Source organism: Vicia villosa, unplaced genomic scaffold (assembly GCF_029867415.1).
Source record: "Vicia villosa cultivar HV-30 ecotype Madison, WI unplaced genomic scaffold, Vvil1.0 ctg.000509F_1_1, whole genome shotgun sequence".
Taxonomy (NCBI): domain Eukaryota; kingdom Viridiplantae; phylum Streptophyta; class Magnoliopsida; order Fabales; family Fabaceae; genus Vicia; species Vicia villosa.
This window is the reverse complement of record NW_026705242.1, coordinates 667,288-681,835: the sequence shown is the minus strand read 5'-3', so window position 1 is coordinate 681,835 and position 14,548 is coordinate 667,288.

Here is a 14,548-nt window from a genome sequence, read left to right as displayed (position 1 = left end):
ACCAAAAACCTCTAAAAAATAGGTTTTCTCTTTCTTTCTTGAATTGCAAGTTTCATAGTTTTCAAAGAGGTAGAAAACCCAACCTCCAAACCATTGAAGTTCTGGCCAAGATGATGGTTCTAGCAACTCATATACATCATATGGGATGTGTTTGATCCACTTACACACCCCAAAAACACCTAAATCTCAAAATCACTACCTCACTTCCACATGAACCAAAATTGAACCTTATCATGCCAAAATCCACACCAGGCTAATTCTGTCCAAGCTAACACTTCCAACACCTCATATATATCACATATGAACTATCCAAACACTCATCATCAACCTGAAACCTCAGAATCATCAAGCTCAATTCACAATTGGTCCTACTGCAGATCGGGTTCCATGGAGTGATCCAGATGAATTCAATCCATTCCAAGCATCCAGACACCTTCCATAAGGTCCATTGAAGCTATCCAGATCATCAAACAGCATCTGTAACACCTCTTTTGCAGAATTCAATTTCCAGTTTTGACAACTTTAGAGGTAAGTGCTTTGAACTTCAAACTCCATCATACATGCATCATAAATGAAATATTGCTTTGCCATCATGTTTCTGCATGTGTATGGATCATTAACCCTCAATCAATTGCTATTTATCTTGCACATACACGATTTCATGATCAATCTCAGAATTAGGGTTCTTCGTGTTCATCATAAAATTGATAGCCTTAGAGTTAAAATAAATGAATTATGAGGATACCATCATGTTCCTTGTGAAAAATCGAGCAAGATAGGCTATTCACTTGATCCAAACAATTCAATTTTCAGAAAATTCAAATTCAAATTGGGGTTGTGTTCTTGGCGCGTTTTTTCGTTCATAAATTTTGAATATTGGTTGGAAAATATAATTAAATGAACGTGTGTGTATTACAAGCCACAAGCGTGGCTCAGCTGGCAAGTGTTTTGGTTGGTAACCTCCAGGTCGTGGGTTCAAACCCTTGTGAGACCAAACCCTCTTTTTTATCACTATTTTTCTTTCTTTCTTTTTACACAACTTTAATTAATTAATTAACCAATCAAATCAATTCATTTTCACTTAATTTTTTGTACACTCTTTATTTAATATGTATATTTTATGAATGTCCAAAAAAATCACAAAAAAAATATTTATTTGATGTGTTTTTATTAAGTTTAAAATGACTTGTTTTTAAGTGTTTTTTAATACTTTAAATATTGTTTTTCACTTAATTTTCAAAACCTAATCACTTGTGAATATTTTGTGATCAAACCCTAATCACTTAGGTCTTAATTAGGCATAAGCTTTGTCTTTATCTTAATTAAGTTGACTTTTTGTCAAAATTCAAATTGTTTTCAACGAACGATCAAAGTTTTTTCAAAATAATAAACCATTTCTTTTTGGTTTTCTTTTCAAAAAAACTCTTGATCAAATATTTTTGGATTGATCAATTGATTTTCAAAACAACTGGGCCTCTCGAATATTAGAGAGTGTAAGTCCCATTCCTTTTCTTTGTACAGTTTTTCTTTAAACAGAAAACTTCTTTCAAAACCAAACTTTCAAAGCTTTTCAAACGACGAAACCTCGCATTTTTTTAATAAAACAATCAACCATATTTTATAAAATAAAACATGGGCCTCCCTCAAGGTATAAGTCTCAAGCCCTTTTGTAAATATACACTTACATAGCCATGAATAAACTCAATGGGCCTCTCCCCGAGTATAAGTCCCGAGCCCCGTGTACATAAACTGATCATCCTTACAGGTATATTTCCTTCATAAACTCCATTGTACACACACACACACCTTGTCATATATAATTGTTCATACTTGTTCATATTTGTTCATGTACTTGTTCATATTTGTTCGTACTTGTTCATATTTGTGATCATGTTATATATACTTGTTCAACTTAGTACAACACTAGGTTCCCCATAGCCTCCTATTGGGCTTCGTGCAAAGAATCTCCCTTAGTTTAGGTTAGGACATAGAGTATGGTTTCCCGGTGAAATCGCTCTAAGAGCTCAAACCAACTATACCATGCCTCCTCTTGGGCTTCATACAAACGACTTGTCCCTCTCATAGCCTCCTCTTGGGCTTACAATGCAAGGACCCTCAATTGTCCCTCCCATAGCCTCCTCTTGGGCTTACAATGCAAGGACCCTCGGATAGCCTCCTCTGGGGCTTCGTACAAGGACCCACGGGCTTCTTATAAGCATCCCCATAATCCAAATCAAATACCCTAGGAGATTAGACAAATATCATCTCTATGATAGGAGTATCTCTTCTATATCATCACAAACAATTAAAACTCAACTTTTTTGCCACAAGGCTGGCTAATCAATCAAACCTTTTGCCACAAGGCTGGCTGATTAATCAAAGTTTTTGCCACAAGGCTGGCTTATCAAAACTTTTGCCACAAGGCTGGCTGATTAATCAAAACTTTTTGTCACAAGGCTGACTTATCAAAAGTTTTTACCACAAGGCTGGCTAATCAAACTTGTTTTTGCCACAAGGCTGGCTAAACAAAAATCATCTTTATCATTCTAAGCACCATAAGTGGCACAGCCCAGGTCTTATAATGAAAAGATTCAAACAAAAATCAAACAGATGTATGTGATGATATAGATTAGATACATCAAACATTTAGATGACATTTGTCTCTTATCCTTTGCTTCCACTAGCATAAGTGGGAACTACGATTGCTCTGACTTTCTCAACATCCCTTTGAGAATACGTAGGCACAAGGTCATATCCTTGGCGAGCAAAATTTCTATCTCCCTCAAACCACTCAAACCTTAGCACCCGTAGACCTCGAGCTACAGATGCTCTGATTCCCTCTAAGGGATATGTATGCAGAAGATTGCGATGACCTTTGCGAGCATAATCAAACAAACACTTTAGGTCCCACCTATCTCACAAAAGAACCTCCCCAATAGCATAGAAAGAAATAAACAGAAAAACATAACAAAGAAACCTATAGAGTACTATAGATACGTTGAGTGCTAATACCTTCCCTTCGTATAACCAACCCTCTTACCCGGAATCTCTCCCCCACTTTTGCATTGCTTTTAATTTTGTGTTATTTGCTTTGCATATCTTTTAAGGTTATTGCAACTTTTTTCCTTTTTCTACTTTGGAAATAATAAAAAGTTTGGTCGTGACAAAAAAACAAAATCATTTTCTTGAGCACTCGAGCCCAAAGAAGGCATCAGGTGTCTCATCCCGATTTTTTCACGCGACAGAAAAATGGCGACTTCACTGGGGACTATCCTTTTATTGTTTCCAAAGAAAGGGTTAATTCTAATTGTTATGTTTTCATTTCATTCTTGTTACATGTGTGGTTCTGTGGTTCTGTTACTTGTGTGGTTCTGTTACAAGTGATACATTATGGACAAATCCTAACCCGGATTAAGTACACATAAGAATTAGGTGGAGGGTATAGTCATGTATGGCATACAAGGAGTTCAGTCCTTAAAAAGCTGGCATGAGAATCCTTCCGCTCAGTGGAGGTTCCTTGTTGGTAGTATATGTTTAGCAAGTTCAATTGCGAAGACATTATTGCTTTCATTGAACTGTAGAAGCTGAGTTGGCTGTAGAACCCATAACCCATCCTGGCCTTATTAGGTTGTGGCGCAGAAACTATTCAGGTGAAGACTTGGATTAGTTGTCATGCGGAGAGCCACACTCAGACGAGTTTTTCTTGAGAATATTGCTAGCTCACAAGTTCAATTGTGCAAGTCGGTAATATCCGAAAGAAAAATGTAGACTCTGACGTATCAGTAGAACATGTTGTGCAGGTGATTAACCCTTAGTACTATCCCATGTTTGGTTCTCTAACCTCATGCTCGTGACGCTGGACCTTTAAACCTATGTGAACCATGTTTGAATTACCATGTTTGTAGTACCATGTTTGCATTACCATGTTTGCATTATCGTGTTTGCTTCACCATGTTTGAATATGTGGCATTCATGCATCCATGCATTCATACATTAATTAAAAACCCATCTTTTTCCATAAAAACATGATTTTTCCAAAAAAAAATTTAGAGAATTTTCTTTGCAAACATTATAGGATTAAGTTATGGAGTGGGTAAAAAGGCATACCAAGAAGTACGGTTTCAAAGCACCTAATGTGGAAAGACTAAGAGAGTTGGCATCTTTTGTACAAGATCCTTCCGATTTTAGGAAAAGCCATGGAAAGCTTTTGCCTATCTTGAACACTCATGTTGATGAAGGACTCCTCAAAACTCTGGTTCAGTTCTATGATCCCGTCTACCGATATTTCACCTTTCCAGACTATCAGTTGGTACCAACCTTGGAAGAATATGCCAATCTTTTGGGTATTCCTGTGTCTGACAAAATACCTTTCAATGGTTTGGAAGCCATTCCTAAGTCACAAGTCATTGCAGCAACTATCCACTTGAAGACATCCGAAGTAGAGAGTAATTGGACTACCAAAGGAAACCTTCCGGGTTTGACTTTGCAGTTTCTAATAAAGAAAGCCTTTTATTTCATCGAAACTGGTAGCATGATAGCTTTCGAAGCTATATTAGCCTTGCTCATCTATGGGTTGGTTCTGTTTCCCAACGTCAACGTCTTTGTTGATATCAACGCCATAAAAATATTTCTGACTGGAAATCCTGTTCCGACTTTGCTTGGTGACATGTATTTCTCTATCCATCATAGGAATCGCCAAGGCGGTGGAATCATTGTATGTTGTGCACCTCTGTTGTTCAAATGGATTGTTTCACACTTACCTAAGTCTCCTATTTTCACGGAAAACCGAGAAGGTTTGCGTTGGCCTCGAAGACTTATGTCCCTTACTAATAATGATATTCATTGGTATACCTTGGCTCGCTGTGGTACAGAAACCATTAATAGTTGTGGAGAGTTCGCCAACGTACCCCTCATTGGTACACAAGGAGGAATTAACTACAATCCGGTCTTAGCCCGACGACAACTCAGGTATGAAAATTCAACTAAACCTGTCGGTCTCGCAGTTGAATGCTACTTTTACCAAGAAGGGGAGGATCCTCAAGGGTTAAAAGCAAGAATGGTGAGAGCTTGGTATGACGTCTGAAGGAAAGAAAAAGGTGGGGTAAGGAATTGCATTTCCATGGACGCATACACCTATTGGGTGAAGAAAAGAGCAAAGGAGTTTCAAATGCCTTATGATTATGAAAAACCCATGTTCCCCGTGGTACCTCAACTACCCAACATTCCCATTGACACTATGGAGGAATACCAAGAGACTTTGGCTAAGATGAGGTTAGAGAAAGACGCTTGGGAAGAAAAATTTCGTAAGACTGGTGTGGAAAACAGAAAGTTGAAGAGGCGAGTGAAAGATCACGAAGAAACCCTCTACTGTCAAGATGGATGGCTCATGAGTAAAGATGAGAAGATCCGTCGGAAAGACGCTGCAATCCGGAGGTATATCAAAGAAAGCAAGACAAAGCTAGAAGGTTCAACAAGCAACGCTCCAACGCCTGACGACTGGAAGAATGTTGTTGACAAGCTAAGGACCAAAAGGGCCGAGCTGAAAGCTTACTATGGGAAAGAAATCATGAAGCTCAAGCTGCATAACACATTTGGTTCTTCATCCGGTGAGGATGCTTAGGATTGTTTAGCTTTTATTTATCATTTGCTTCTGTAGGAGCTACGCTCCAATGTTGTAACATTTTCCCATTATTTCAATAAAATAATAGTTTGTGTTCAAATGTTTGCAAGAAAATAATCTTTAAAATATTTGGAAAAATCATAAAAAAAACTTTTGCATACATCATTCTGCATATCGAGTCTGTTGTCTAGAGTCTTATCTTTTGGATTTTCCTCCATTAGATCGTCAAGCTGTCGCGCCTCAAAGTTTCTCGACCGCGCTCGCAATCAGATCACAGATACAATACTCGTTCAAGCAAAAGAAGAGTGATGGAAAGCTCTGAACAAGAGAATATTGAGCTCCGTGGTACAGTGACCACCCTTCAAGAAAAGTTGGAAAGTCTCACTACTCTGGTTGACTCCTTAATGGCCGCGCAGAATCAGCCACCACCCAACAGTCAAGCAACAGTGATATCTGAGATCACTACTCCAGTCTCTACAGTTGCATTCAGCATTCCATCTTTCTCCATGCCAGAAGGTTGGAGCACACCTTTCAGCTTCGGTACAGGTTTTCGCCATAATGTTTCTTGGGTTCAAGCAACCACAACTGAAGCGCCTGCTGCACAAAGTTCAGTGTTCACTCCAAATCAGGGGGTAACCTTTTCTCAAGTCACTATGTCGGTTTCTCAACCCATTATGACAGTTGCTACTCCTATGGTTCACACTGTTCCTTACAGAGACAACGAGATTTATCATGATCAAGGTGATAGCACAAATCAGCATAACCGCGTGGAAGATCTCCAAGAGTAATTTAACAAGATACAGCTGGAAGTCAAAGCTATCCGTGGGAAAGACTTGTTCGGGAAGAATGCCCAGGAGCTATGCTTAGTTCCCAGTGTACAAATCCCAGCTAAATTCAAGGTCCCAGACTTTGAGAAGTACAAAGGTAGTTCTTGTCCGCAAAGTCATCTTGTGATGTATGCTAGGAAGATGTCTACTTATGCAGATAATCATCAGTTGCTCATCCACTACTTTCAAGACAGTTTGACTGGTGCCGCACTGAAGTGGTACACAGGATTGGATAGCACTAACATTTGAACTTTCAATGACCTATGCGAGGCCTTTGTCCGACAATACAAATACAACTCGGATATGGCTCCAGACAGAGATTAGCTCTGATCTATGGCTCAAAAAGACCATGAAGCTTTCAAAGAATATGCCCAACGATGGAGAGAAACTACTGCTCAGATTAATCCACCGTTAAAAGAGAAAGAGATGACCAAGATTTTCTTGAATACTCTCGGCCCGTTTTATTATGAACGCATGATTGCTAGTGCTCCAAGTGATTTCACCGAAATGGTAAACATGGGGATGCATCTAGAAGAAGGAGTCCGAACCGGACGTCTAACTAAAGAAGTGGAACCAAAAAGTTCGGAAGTGGTTTCCCGAAGAAGAAAGAACAAAGTGTTTGAAGGATAGAAAAACACTTAGAAAGGGGGGGATTGAATAAGTGTGACTTTAAATCTTGGACGATAAAAATAAATCGCACAATTATTTTTATCCTGGTTCGCTGTTAACGAAGCTACTCCAGTCCACCCCCGCAGAGATGATTTACCTCAACTGAGGATTTAATCCACTAATCGCACGGATTACAATGGTTTTCCACTTAGTCCGCAACTAAGTCTTCCAGAGTCTTCTGATCACACACTGATCACTCCAGGAACAACTGCTTAGTTCACTCCTAAGACTTTTCTAGAGTCTACTGATCAACACGATCACTCTAGGCTTAGTTCACTCCTAAGACTTTCTGCTCAGCCAACTGCTAAGACTTTCTGCTCAGCCAACTGCTAAGACTTTCTGCTCAGCCAACTGCTAAGACTTCCTAGAGTATACTGATCACACGATCACTCTAGTTCCTTACAACTTAATGTAATCAATTCAAGAGTTTACAAATGCTTCTAAAAAGCGATAATCACAACTGTGATATTTCTCTTAACGTTTAAGCTTAATCTCACTAAGATATTACAACAGCAATGTAGTGAGCTTTGGTGAAAATGAAGATTCTGAGTTTTGAATTGAACAGCGTTACAGCAAGTTAATTTGAATTGTCTTGGTGTAGAATCGTTAACCTTGCTTCTCATCAGAACTTCATATTTATAGGCGTTGAGAAGATGACCGTTGAATGCATTATTGCTTTGCGTGTTCCGTACAGCATTGCATTTAATGTTATACGCTTTTGTCAACTACCTCGAGCCTTGTTCACGCTGTGTCTACTGACGTAGCCTTTAGTAGCTTTAACGTTCCTTTTGTCAGTCAGCGTAGTCTGCCACGTGTACTTCCTTCTGATCTGATGTTTGTGAATACGACGTTTGAATATCATCAGAGTCAAACAGCTTGGTGCATAGCATCTTCTGATCTTCTGACCTTGAAGTGCTTCTGAGCGTGATACCATCTTCTGATCTTCAGTGCTTCTGATCTCATGTTCTTCTGATGCTTCCATAGACCCATGTTCTGATTCTGCTTCGACCATCTTCTGATGTCTTGCCAGACCATGTTCTGATGTTGCATGCTGAACCATTTGAGACACAACTTCTGAGCGCTGAATTATGCGTACTCTTTATATATTTCCTGAAAGGGAAATTGCATTGGATTAGAGTACCATATTATCTTAAGCAAAATTCATATTATTGTTATCATCAAAACTAAGATAATTGATAAGAACAAATCTTGTTCTAACAATCTCCCCCTTTTTGATGATGACAAAAACATATATAAATGATATGAATTTGCGATCAGAAAGAGTAGACGGCAAAAGACAAATTACACAGCTATAGCATAAGCATATGAATATGTCTCCCCCTGAGATTAACAATCTCCCCCTGAGATAAATAATCTCCCCCTGAAATAAATACTCGAAGAACTTTGATAAAAGACTTCCCTGATTATTTCGGTAGAGACGGTCATATAAGCTTCTGCCTTCAGAGAATTCATAGCTTCTGACTTCTGCTTCCATTGGACAGCTTCAGAACTTGAATTTCCTTAGATCCTTAGAACACTCACAGCTTCTGATTCCTGCTTCCATCGTGGACAGCTTCAGAACTTGAATTTCTTTGATCTTCAGAACATTCACAGCTTCTGACTTCTGCTTCCATTCAGGACAGCTTCAGAACTTGAATTACTGGATCTTTTTAGAACATTCATATCTTCTGATTTCTGCTTCCCTCGGATAGCTTCAGAACTTTGAATGTCTACCAACATCACTTCATGCTAGATTTGTATCAGAACATTGTTGAATGTACCAGAGCATCATCTGAGCATCTCTACATCCTGAAATGTTACAGAACAAAAACTAAACGACAAAAGTCAGCATGAGCGAGTTAAAACATAAAATGTATGTTTGAACACATTATATGTATCAGAGCCATATAGGCTGAAATAATGTATCAGAGCAAATAATGTATCAGAGCCATAACATTATATGTATCAGAGCAAATAGAATTTTGTCAGAACAGGATAGACAATGATATTCAAATTCTATTATCAGTGCTTCTGATTCATTCTTCTTTCTTGCTTCTGATTTCTGAAGCTTGATAGCACTCAGCTTGCTTCAGTTTCCAAGAGCTTATTCCTTTTACAGAATAACGCTTCTTATGGTTTTGCTTCTAGTGTTTGCTTTGAAGATTCTCTTCACTTCTTTGTACCTGCAAAACACTTAAACCATATAGAACTTGCAGTTCTTGTTAGTGACAGCAACTGATTAAATCAAATCATTTATCATTTATCTTTCTCCCCCTTTTTGTCATAACATCAAAAAGAATATTTCAAAAGATTCAGATGCATAAAACGACAAATAAAATGAAACACACGAAGAAAGAAGTTGATTTCATTGAAGTTTCAAACAGCAGGTTCAGAAGTACATGAAGAAAGGAAAGATCAGATGCACAAAGACAGATGCAACGAGAAGAAAGAAACAACACAGACTCAATCTAAGATGGCCCTAGTCTTGACAAGATCTTGGCCAGCATCTCTTTGACATCGTTGTTGTGTCCTTCTTGCCTTTCAATGAAAGCATCATACTTGTCATTGAGTGAGCTTTGCTCATCCTGTCTCCTCTGAATTGCTTCTAGAGTCCTTGCAAGACGAGAAGGTTCATCAGAAGAAGCTTCACCGCTTTCAACCACAGGAATGACATGTTGATCTGCAGCTTCCATAGAAGTATCATTTGCTGGGATATCCTCAACAGGGTCTGATTTAGCAACATGATCTTCAGCATCTGCTTCTTGCATAGAAGCATCTCCATACTCTGCAGCAGGAATTTCAGAGTCTCCATTCTCTAGTGCCTGAAGAATGGCAGCTAAATTCCTGGGAGCAGAGGGACCTTCAACTTCTGGTGGGTCAACAACTTCTGGAATGACCAAGCTAGGGTCTTTCTTAGAAGGGTTTTCCCTCAGAAAGTCAAATAAGGTCTTGAAGTCTCCAAGCAGAACAGGATACTCAGGAATCCAGATAACCATGTCCCTGCATGGGTTTGCTTCCATTGCAGCAGCCAGTCTCAACTGTTCCATCTCATCCAAGAAGGGCTTCTCTTTCAAAAGATATCTTCCTTTGAGACGAGCAAACCAGAAGTCTTCGTAATTCCTCAGAATTCCACGAGGCCGTGGGGCAGCAGCTACACAGGCTTCCTGAAGTTCTAAAAACAGAGCATCTGATTCTCTGCGAAAGATCCTCCAGAAGTTCCGCATAGCAACATCATTCAATCCAGAACTTTCAGCAATTCTGAGAGTATCAAAGGTACTTCTCAGATTCTTCTTTATGTTTTCAAAAACTACACCAATAGGATATACAGGGCGGGATTTTATTTGGGTTTTTGAAAAGACCGAGTTGGAGGTGAAGTACGGATGAGGTTCTCTATCCAACCTATAAGAAGATTCTGCTTCAGTATCAGAATCTAACACTACCACTTCAGCTTCAGGACGAGGCTTGGGAGTGTAGTTGCAATCACGGAGCAGCTGCTCATGTGATGCAGAGGTTGGAAAAGGAGAATCACAAGGATTGTTTTGAGAGGTGGAGGGAGTATGTTCAAGAGTGGCGTTGAGAGAAGGTTGAGATGGAAAGAGAGTTTGAAGGGGTTGTATATCCAGAACAGGATCTATGGTAGGTGGAGAGGAAGGAATGGTTAAAGGAGAAGATGGAGGTGTAAGAACATGGACATAAACAGGTGATTCTGATGAGGCTTTTTCTGGTTCAGGTGTAGGGACAATCTCTATTGGTGCAGCTTCTGAACAACAAACAGGAACAGACTTTGGTTCAGAAATACATATACCTTTGGAACCCCTCAGAAAAGCTTTGGCCACATCCTCAGTCTTTTTCTGCTTCTTACTCTTCAGCTCTACAATAACCTTTGCTTTGCCGCTAGCAATTTCTTTCCTTCTGACATAAGCCAGAACTTCTGGTTGATTCTCAGCCTCTTGAGCAGCATTTTCTTCATCTGAGCTTTGAATAATCATCTTCCTTTTTCTGATTTTCTTCTTCTCAACAACTTCAACAACTTCAGCATTGTTATTTGACTTCTTCTTCTTTTTCTCAGCTTCCTTCTTTTTCTTCTCAAAATCAGCAGAGACAGCCTTAACAGCCTTAGCAATCACCTTCTTAGAAACCTCTTGTTTAGAGACAGCAGAAGGATAATCATGCTTTCTTTTAGTCCTTTCTTCCCTCTTGCGATTTACTTTGAAAGGAGCACCTTTGTCTTGATCTTTAAAACTCTTATTCTCTTCAAGAGATTTCAGATAATCAGTTTTGACTTCAGGTACCTCACTATTGAAGAAGGTTTCAAAGTCAGCCAGAACTGGTTCTCTTATGGTTCTTGTTCCAGCTAGAGGTTCAGGAACTTTGAGAAAAGTGTCAATTATTTTCATCTTCTTTAAAGAGAAGGCATTCAGACAGGCTCCAGTGGTGACAGCAAGATCTTTGATGATACCTTCAGACTCCAGACTTTCAACAATCTTGGAATGTACCAGAAGGTTTGTAATAATCCTACCAAAAGGAATGGTTGTTCCAGCATTTTCCTTTCTGAAAGCATTCCTGGAATCCTTTACTGCTTTCCACATATGGTTGAAGATAATGTAAATCGCATCAACCTTCTTCTGAGTGGCAATGCAATAAAGAATATACCTTTGATCATTACTGATGAAATCCGAGGCATGAGTTGATTTCCTATGGTAGAAGCACCCGAGAAGGATCTTTGTCCAGATTCTGTAGATATCTCTCAAATTCTTAACATATTTAGTTTTCTTGACATTTGAATAGAGAGTGGATAGAATATCTTCCCAATCTTCTCTTTGATCAGACTCAAAAGCCCCTTCAGGATTTTTCAGATCAAACATCACTCTTAGGATGTTTTCAGTAACAACAACAGACTTTCCATGGACAAAAGAGAGTATAGCTTTTGGTGCAACCACAGCATGTACCCAGAACTCCTTGACAAGATCCGGATAAACAGGGCCAACGAACTCAGCAAACAATGAGGTCCATCCTTGAAAGATGATGTCTTCTTTAAGGTGAAATTGATTTTCTTCAAGGTTGTCAAAGTCGACCATGAGTTCACACAAAACTTCCAATTCATCTTTGGGGATGGAGCATGCAACAACAGGGGTGAGTTCCTGGTGTGTTTCTTCGTGCATATGAAGAAGAGTAGATGAACCAGCAAAATGAGATGAAGAAGCAGCCATTGAACAGAATGAACGAAAACGAGCAAGAGAAGCGAACTGGGTTTTCGATTAGGGTTTGTAGAAAACGGCTAAGAACTTTTCAAACGAGAGAATGCAAGGAGAGAGAGAGAGACAAAGGAGCGAAAAAGATGTATGATATGATTTGAAAAACATATATAGAGACGAATTTAAAAAAAAATAAGAAATATAAATTGAACAGTTCCAGAATCAAAGGAAATCAATTTTATTAAATGATGAGTGACGTGAGGAGAGAGAACGTGGTAAATGACATGATTTAATACAGTTACCTAGGTCGGCGTCTTTTCAACTGCACGCTTTGTACTAACCGTACAGACACGTGTTCATCATCAGAAAGTAGATGACAGCTGTAAATATCAGAGAGATTTTACGCCTTCAAATTCTGATTACTGCTTCTGAATTGATCTAATTTCTCTTCTGGAAATACTCCTTCTGAAGTGTACTGATATAAGTCTGAATGATCTTCTGATCTATTACTTCTGATGTACACAGCTTCTGGAGGTTCACTTCTTTGTTCTGCAGCTTCTGATAAGATACAACTGTATCTGCAGAGATTCTCAAGCTCTTTGTTTCATCAGAAACAAGTTTATCATCAAAACAGATTTAAGAACCAGAACTTGGAAGACAATCTTTCTTCCCTTCAAGTGTTGAGAACATCTTGAGTCCAGGTGTCACGACATGTTGAATGTTGTCTTCTTTGTCACCAAGAGAATCTGCAAAAGAGACAATCTTTTTCTTTGGTACCCACATCTTCTTGGGTCCTTTCTTGTTAGATTTTCTCAAGTTCTGATTGAACTTGGGTTTAACATTATAAGCAATAGGAGAAACAGCATGATAATTCTTAATGTGAGTTTCATGATATTTCCTAGGTTGTGTCACATGCTTCTTAGTGTGTGTAATGTGAAAACTTTGAGCATGTGAAGTGTGCCTAATATCATGTGAGTGGCCATACTTGAACTGATCATACAATGGCTTGTATGTAATTTTCATTTCATCAACAGGTTCAAGTTTGTATGGGGTTTCACCCTCAAAACCAATGCCTACTCTTTTGTTTCCAGACACAGCATATATCATAGAAGCTAGCTGACTTCTGCCAATACTTCTAGATAAGAACTTCCTGAAACTTAAATCATATTCTTTCAGAATATGGTTTAGACTGGGAGTGGAGTTTTCTGAATCAGAAGGAGATCCAACATTATTGGATAATTTTAAAAGTTTTTCTTTTAATTCAGAATTCTCCAACTCAAGCTTCTTTGTCTCAAATTCAAATTGCTTTTTCAGCTTTTTGTATTTGAGACTAATCTGAGACTTGAGTTCCAGAAGTTCAGTTAGACCGGAAACTAACTCATCTCTAGTAAGTTCAGAAAATACCTCTTCAGAATCTGATTCTGATGTAGATTCTGATCCGTCATCTTCTGTCGCCATCAGTGCACAGTTGGCCTGCTCATCTTCTGAATCATCTTCTGACTCATCCCAGGTTGCCATAAGACCTTTCTTCTTATGAAACTTTTTCTTGGGACTTTCCTTCTGAAGATTTGGACATTCATTCTTGTAGTGTCCAGGCTCATTGCATTCATAGCACATGACCTTCTTCTTGTCAAATCTTCTTTCATCAGAAGATTCTCCACGTTCAAACTTCCTTGAACTTCTGAAGCCTCTGAACTTCCTTTGCTTGGTCTTCCAGAATTGATTTAGCCTTCTGGAAATCATGGACAGTTCATCTTCTTCTTCTTCAGATTCTGATTCTTCAGGATCTTCTTCTTTGGCCTGAAAAGCGTTAGTGCATTTCTTGATATTTGATTTTAATGCAATAGACTTACCTTTCTTTTGAGGCTCATTTGCGTCCAGCTCAATCTCATGACTTCTCAAGGCATTGATAAGCTCTTCCAGAGAAACTTCATTCAGATTCTTTGCAATCTTGAATGCAGTCACCATAGGACCCCATCTTCTGGGTAGGCTTCTGATGATCTTCTTAACATGATCCGCCTTGGTGTATCCCTTGTCAAGTACTCTCAATCCAGCAGTCAGAGTTTGAAATCTTGAGAACATCTTTTCAATGTCTTCATCATCCTCCATCTTGAAGGCTTCATACTTCTGGATTAAGGCTAGAGCTTTAGTCTCCTTGACTTGAGCATTTCCTTCATGAGTCATTTTCAAGGACTCATATATGTCATAGGCCGTTTCCCTGTTAGATATCTTCTCAT